The sequence below is a fragment of the Poecilia formosa genome, unplaced genomic scaffold, assembly GCF_000485575.1.
Source record: "Poecilia formosa unplaced genomic scaffold, Poecilia_formosa-5.1.2 Scaffold36, whole genome shotgun sequence".
NCBI lineage: Eukaryota > Metazoa > Chordata > Actinopteri > Cyprinodontiformes > Poeciliidae > Poecilia > Poecilia formosa.
Window position 1 is genome coordinate 2555947 of NW_006799975.1, and position 8014 is coordinate 2563960.

General features: G+C 40.6%; 1 protein-coding gene across 2 annotated transcripts in view; it reads right to left on the reverse strand.

Moving 5' to 3' along the window:
• Window positions 1-1244, reverse strand: part of osr2 (odd-skipped related transciption factor 2) — a 4272-nt gene extending 3028 nt beyond the window's left edge. The window contains exon 1 of one of the 2 annotated variants that reach the window (XM_007550479.2): window positions 958-1244. The gene's annotated coding sequence lies outside the window, so the exon portion shown is untranslated. The remainder of the gene's footprint in view (window positions 1-957) is intronic. The other variant, XM_007550480.2, reaches the window with a different exon arrangement.
• Between the last annotated feature and the right edge of the window lie 6770 nt (window positions 1245-8014).

Consider the following 8014-nt stretch of genomic DNA (forward strand, 5'->3'; position numbering starts at 1 on the left):
CACACACACACACACACACACACACACACACACACACACACACACAAATATAAAAATAATATTTTTTTTAAAAAACTGTCGTGGAAGTTGTAGGAGTTCCAGATGGTGAAAGTGGAAGTGGAAATGATCCAGCAGTTATCAGGCGGTCAGATATTCAGAAAAGAATGAAAACTAAAAGTATTTTTTTTATTTAGACTGACTACATAAGATGAAATATTATGATAGCTGGAAAATATACATAAATATATAAATCTGCGCGCTTTTTACGCTGTGGATAAGATATCTCTGTGCTCACCTGGAGAGGACAGACATGAAGCTCTTGGACAGGCTGCACATGCCCTTTTGTTTTTGCAGCAGATATGATTGAATTCCCTGGACTTTGGTTTCCCTGTCACATGCGGTGGGGTTAAATATCATTTTTGCACAGGTGCAGCATAAATCACCGTGGAGACACTTGTTCTTTGGCCAGTGGAGCAGCTTTCATTCAGCTCGTTTACACCTCACCTTTGGACTTCTTTTTTTTTTTTCCTTTTGTTGCCCCCCCAGTTTAGCAGCAACCTGAGTGTCTCGTTTAAAATCTTTAATATCTCGCTTAAATGTATTTCTAAAGTCGAAGGCCACTGTCTGTTTCAGTGACGCCTCGCGCTCTGCACGGACAGAGGTCAGTGATGTCACAACGTGAGGGAGATACGTCCTCATGTCGGATGTCATCAGACGTAGATGTCTAGTCTTGCACATTATCAGTCTAGTTTTATTATTTTTGAAAAAACGGACCTTTTGGTTTGGTCCATTTACGTCAGGACGTAGTGAAACAGCAACAAAAAAGGGGGTGAAAAAAAGTAAAGTATTCTTTCTAATTAGAAGGGTTTTTTTAAAGTGATCTAACAAGTGGGCTGCGTGAGACTGGCTCCTCTCCCAGCGGAGGACTGACATGCACCCTGCCAAACACAATCTTACCCCAATAAGTAGCTGCCAAGGGTCCTGCGGTATGTCAGTAATCCACAGTAACTACACAGGCGACGAGCTCCAATAAAACGTTTCCAACATCCAAGTCCATGAAACTTTCATGTAGCCATGCAGCCAAACTCTGATGTCTCGGACCTTTGCTGGGATGTGACAAGTTGTGAAAAGTTGTGGAAAGAGGCGAAGAGAGTTTTTCTGGAGAAGAGACAGCAGCGGCGGCGGCAGCGGCAGCGGCGGCAGCAGCGTGGGAGTCCCGTCCGAAGCTGGGGCTGGAAGTGTGCGGTTCTTCACTTTTTAGGGCTACGGGACTCTGGAGCGTTCAGCCCGCCCTCTGACACGCCTTCCCCCGTCTCCCACCACCTCCACCCCCACCTCCTCTATCATTAACTCCAATGTTCCCCTCTGTTTATTTGTGTTTGGATAGCAACTAAGGCTCCAGACCATAGTAGAGAAGCGTGTTCCGTTCAACCTGCCTTTCTTTGACACCTCTCACACACACCGCGGCGCGGCCAAGGCTGATACCTTCCTTCTGGAGACGCTGCTTGGAAAGCGCATGGGGGAAACCCTGAGCGGCTTTTTTCCCTTCCAACTCCACGCTTTCGAAAACGTGCTTTTTTGGAATCTTAAGCAGCTTACAAGAAGTTTTTTTTTTTTTTTTTCAAACTATACAGCTCATTTGCCAAATGAAGGGTATATCCAAGATCCGCCTCATTAAATCGTTTTATTTCATTGTGGTCAGGGTGAAAAAAAAGTAGATTCTGAGGTTTGGATTTGAAAAATGAAATAAAAATAATAATAAAATAAAAACTCTATCACTTGATAGACTTGACTCTATCCTCTGAATTTTTCCTTTTGTCATTTGTGAGCACAACCTAATTTATTATTTTTTTGTTAACTTGCATGATCTAACATGTTTATCATAGCATTATGATGTGAATTACACAATTTGAATAAATAGCGTAAGGTAAAGGACAGCCAATAAACCCTGAGCGAATTGTGTTGTGACAACACTATAAAGGGAATTTAAAAAAATTATCAAGGTCAGTTTGTAAATTTTTTCTGTATTAAAATTGAAATGCAAAGTTTAATTATTTGCAACAACATTAACAACTTTCTTTTAGTTCCTAAATATTTTTTTTCTCTCCAAAGTTAACAGAATTTGTTGGTTCAGTCAACAGGACTGTTTTTTGTCGTGTCCACTGTCCAGCAAAAAGAAATAAATAAAAATAAGATAAATAAATTTAAAAAAGGCTTATGTGTATATTGCATTCTTTATCAAATAAATATATATAAATATATCCACCAAGCAAAAATTAGCAGTTTTAAGAAGACCTGTGGTTGGGTAGGTTTCTGTGTTGGAGGAACAACTGAAGTTTGTATCCAGATTTAACAGCATTTAAAGTCAAGTTTCTCAAATCTCAAGCAGTCGCTCTAAAAGAAGACAAAAAGGTTGACAATACATTAAACAGCTATGTTCCTATTTTATCAATGTTTTATGCATATAATCTAAAACTTGTCTTTGTTTATCTCTAAAAAAATAAATAAAATCCAGAAGAATGAGTTGGCTCATTCATTCCAAGTATACTTAAATATACCTACTTATATTTAAATATTATTTTAGCTTTTAAACATATGATTTCTTCTTAGAAATATTTAATACAATGAACTCAAAGAAAGTGTATGCAAATTTGTCCCAACATTTAAATTGGCTAAATTCCAACATTTGTTTTTTTTTTTCAGTGAAGTGTTAATAATAATTAAAAAAATACATTTCCAAATGGTTTGCTCATTTTTTTTTCCCGCATACTGACCTCTCTTATGGTTAGTATGAAGAGCTGATGTAGCGTTTGTCGATCATTTATTTACATTACAGTTTGGTTGAGCTTCTGTTCAGTACCAAAGCTTGGTGCTACATAAACATGCTTCCTCTGACATGAAAAATAACAATAGCTAATCTACATAATTCCAATATTTTTAAACCAACCATTTTTTATGTTGTTACGTTTTATGTTTTTGTAATTTTAGTGAGATTTCCCGTCGCTTCGCTCCAGTCCATCCTCTCTGGACTCATCCTTCCGCATTCCCAAACGTTTGCAAACTTTCGGCCTGAATGTTTGTATTCGTCAATGTGAAAGTCAGGGAAGGCTCTGCTGCTCGAGTCAGAATACAGGTCAACAGCGGCGCCTAGTGGACAAGAACGGAATTAAACTCCACTCCGCCCACCAAATCCTTTGTTTTTAGGCGCTACGGACTAGAAAACAAGTCTCTTTTTTTAATCAACGGGTTAACATTAGAGTTCGTTAAAATAAACGATTACTTTTTAAATTCAAATACTTAGTGGATTAAAGCTGTCTAGAACATTAGATACAAACACATAAAGATATAATTTATGTAGAGGCAATTTACAAACCCTGGTTTAATGAGGCCTCTCCGATGAGAGCAGAAGGATAGATTTTAGTCCACAACGATGAGAAATAAGCGTCTCAAAATAATAATAATAATAATAATAATTGGGGTTTAATCTGTCCACGAGGCAGTGTGTGTAACCCAATTTTCGTTTTCTTACAGCTGCAGAACGTCGTCTGCGCACAACATGCTTGTGGTTTTTGGTTCGGTTTCGTATCACCCCGGCCTCGATCTTCACTGTCAAAACACCGAACGACTAGAGACAGATTAGAGCACACATAAAAGGCCCAAGGCGACATATCCTATTCACTTCAGAAAAGCATAACAATTTAAATGTTTATTTTTGCGTGCTGGGGGAGAAAAAAAAAAGAAGAAGAAAAAAAGAGGCTGTAATTGTTTAAAGATCTCAGAGAGGTTTTGGTAAAGGAGATCCACCCACTGATAATTACATTCCAATAATCAGTGTTGTGCATTGACTCAACGAAAAAAAAAAAAGAAAAGACACCTCTCTCCATTTATGCAAAATATTTTCTGCAAAACTCTGACTTCCTGTTGCAGCAAAGTTTTCCCTCCTTGAGTGAAAAGTTAAACTTTAGTGCAAACAATCTCTATCGCTGATGGAATCTAGAGTATTACAGTGATAAGTGGTTGCTTTGTGTTTTTATTTTTTTCTTTGCTGAGACAAATAATTTTGTCACTTAAGACTTCTAACTATCGACTACAAGATCGTAGGACTTCCTGTGTTCAATATCCTCTGATGACACAGTTATTAAGGTATGCAGCGGATTGGAAAAAGGTCCAGAGAATTTGATCACACTTGGAGTGTCTTAATGCTCCAGTTTTATGTAGCACCTCCGTATAAAATGTGCACCGTTGTATCCCTTCCACTTTGGGTAACGTCAGAGCTGGAGAGTTAACGTTTTGCCCTTTGGCCCCCAGCCTGAGTCCCTTGCAGCCGTCATCGTTCTCTATGATAATATGACTCCCACAGAGGATCAGAGATGCAGCACGGTGCAGCTGCCAAGCCCGTAATGGCCGACACTCCTGTTTAAATAAACCTAAGTGACAGAGGAGAAGTTCAACAGGAGTCAGTCAGACACATCCAAGAAGTGTGATGAGGCTCAGACGAAGAAATGGACTGAACTGGAATGTGTTCTTCTTTATACCTAAACAAGCAGGCTTTCAGTTTCTAACTTTTTTTTAATACAAACTTTAAAAAATGTTTGATGATATGTAATTCCTTTTAGTGTTAAAAAAAAGACAAATAGAAAGTAAACTCTGCTGTAGTTGCCATGATGTCCTGACCTCTGCCTGCCACGGTCATATTAGACGTTTGTTGTCCTCCTTGATAACAGAATTATAATTTTGACCTCATGTGTGTCCAGCTGCTGAACGGCGTTGCCTAAGTTTTCAAACCCTCCTTACCTGGGGCCACCCGTAGATCCCTCAGTAGAACAGCCGGAGCCGACGGCCTTCTCCGGAGTCTGTCTCCCTCTCTGGGCTCTTTCTGCCTCTCCGTGTTGTTTTCTCTCTTTCTCTGTGTGTGTGTGTGTGTGTGTGTGTGCTGGCAGACAGGATGTCAGGTCCATAGTGTACGAGCAGGGGGAGGTAAACCTGTCACTGTTGCCTACCTGCTGTGGTTTGAAAGCCCCCACTTCCCCACCTACACTCTCACTCATCCTCTCCCACAGCAACAGCAGCAGCAGCAGCAGCTCTGAGGATGGCTGTTTTTCATTCAAAGACCCCCGAGTCACATTTTCCTCCACATCACACTCCTTTTACTTGAAATTGAGCATTTCAGAATAAGTGGGGGGGCTATGACTCTATTATCATACAGGTGGTTGTTTTTTTTTCTTCTTCTTTTCTTTTTTTTGAGAGAGCGAAACAGAATTAAACCGTCATACATCTTCCTCTGGAAATAGTTTCTGCTTTAAATGCACGTAACATATATCCGGTTTTTATCATTTTTTTAGTAAAGCTATAATTATCATTCACTTCATTGAAAGAGGGATAACTGTTTTGTTTTTCCTCTGATGACTAATGTGTGCCATTGTACATGTTATATTTAGACTATTTTGACAAAAACATTTTTCATACCTTTTAAATATTGTTTTGAATATTCATCAAACCACGACTAATAAACACTTGGTGGTGAATACGTGCGACTCTGCTGGGCCTTTTAGACTTGTTAGATTTATCTTTTGGTTTAGACAAAAGATAAATCTAACATTTAACAATCTAACAAGGAATATTTTTTGGAACAAAACCTTGAATTCAGATAACGTCAAAATTTTTCTTCATCTTTCATTTATTTAATTAGCCAAAAAAAAAAAAAAGGTTAGGTTAAGTTTTAGATCCGGTTTAGATTCGGTGGGTTTGTGAGTCGTGACCGTGACACGTGTCGCCTCGCCTTTAACTGAGCCCCGCTGCTCACTGACAGCTTCAGGGTTGCCTCTGAAAGATAAAGCTTGAATAAAACAGCCCCTTTCCTGCAGACCAAAGCCCTGTGCAACACTGCCTCCTGTTGGATCACCGTGTTGCAGCGTTTTCTGTTCTCCTGTCAGAAGCTGTATGAAGTCATTACTGGAACATTTGTCAATTTCAGAACTAAAACAGCGATTAAAACACTTCATGTAGGACATGTCTGCATTTTGCCTGCTCTGTTCCTGCTTTCCATTTTCATTTCTGGTGCAATACTCAGAATTTTGCTCCCCACTCCTTCACCCCCACCCTCAGCCCCGTCCTCAAGCGTTTTATTTGATGAAAAACTAAACCAGACCTATAAAATGAGCCTGTGAACAGGTAAAGTGGACTTTATAACGGACACACTGCATTCCTCCGCTCTCCTGCCGGATCTTTTCTCCATCTGCCGTCCGGTGCCCACTCTCTTCACTGGTCTCCTGCCACCGTTTAACAGCACTGCTGCGTGACCAGCATTCCTCTTTGCTCCCTGCAACGTTTATCCACTCTGCTGGAGAGGCATGGAGAAGAAAACCGCCATGATATTGCGCTCCCTCAGCCAATAAAACCCACCAGTAAATGCAGCTGAAGCCCGGCACCAAATCCCATTTGTCAGCAAATAGCTTCCTCCGGTTTGACTGAGCTGGCCGGGTGCTTCTGTGGAGCTCCCTGCCATGAAAATGACATCTTTGGTTATTTGTTGTCTGGTCTGATGGCAGGCAGAGTGAATGAGGGGAGAGATTTAAAGGAAGACATCTGTTCGCCATCATAAAAGCTGCTCACAAAACGCATGATCCGATATCTATTTTTCGTCCAATTATTATCTGCTTTTAAGTAATAGATTGTTTTAAAAAAAAAAAGAAAAGAAAAATAAAATAAACACAATGTCACAGTGTGTTAAGCTCTGGTTTCCGAGGTCAATTAGATATTATAATATCGGTTTTCAAACTGTACGGGCTCTGAAGTCGTGTGGTTCTGTCGGAATCTTGAGTTTCAAGGTGAGAATGTGAACGAATGCCTAAAAAACGAGAAGAGACCCTTTTGCAGCTACGTCAGTGAATCATTGGAGGCGCCATGATGGACGTCAGAGGTGAGAGACGCGAGTATCGAACGGGGCGACTGACATTGTTTTCCCTATATTTTGCCAGTTTATTCGGGGCTTCCACTCGTCCCAGTTAAGATCATTCGTCTGTGGACGTAACACACCTGGTTGGGGTATTGACAAAAGTTTGAAATAGCTAGCTTAGAAACCGAGCCAGGCCTCCTAGTGATAGGCAGATGAGGCACATTTCCCGAACTGTGTCAACACTATGTTGACACTGTGTTGCTGTCACTGCAAGTTACATCTGCTGGATTTAAAAAGTAATTGCAGGCAAATTCAATAAAGACCAGAAACAGACTGAACGAGGTTCGTTCACACGTTTGTATTTCGAACCATCAGCTGCTGTAACAGCTTTGGGCCGAGCCGACTGCGCCGTTTCCAAACCGTTTCTCCTGCTTTTGAGAACATTCTTTCTCAAATGATGATGACATACATAGAGATTTAATTGCAAGTTTGTATAACAAGGCAGGGTAATTTCCCAGTATTGTAGTGGATCCGGTGATGTCAGTGATGAAACGTGCACAAATTCAAAGGGTGAGAATCCTTTTTTTAAACTGGGGAACTGACCAGTGTGACCCAAAAATCCTTAAAGTTTTGAGTCAGAGGTGAAAAAGTGGAAAGATCAAAGTCTTATGACATTTAAGGAAGAATAAGGCAGATGTGTGAAAGAACCGCCGGAGCACAGCTGCCTCGACACACAGCTGGGTAGAAATGGCGGCAGGAAGACATGCAGAAGTAGAAAAGCAGCGAGGAAGCGAGTTAGGTGAGCAGGTGAGCAGTATCCTGCACGCTGTGGGCTTCACTTCCTCCTGCGCAGAGATGCAGGCAGGGAGGATCATATCAAACACCTGGAGCTCGTTCTCCCTGCTGTAGTATCACAGCAGTTTAGAATTTTTATGTGGGATTTTCATCAACGCGCTGTTTTCTCCTTCTGAGGTCAGAGTTTTTTCATGGGTCAGCTGCGACAGGCCCCATGTTTTCTTTTCAGGGTGGGACTTTCTGGATGCAGCTGTTCTGTCTTTTTTCAAATGTTGTCTTATTATGTTAATCTTTTTTTCCCCTCTTTACATAGAGAAGACAATT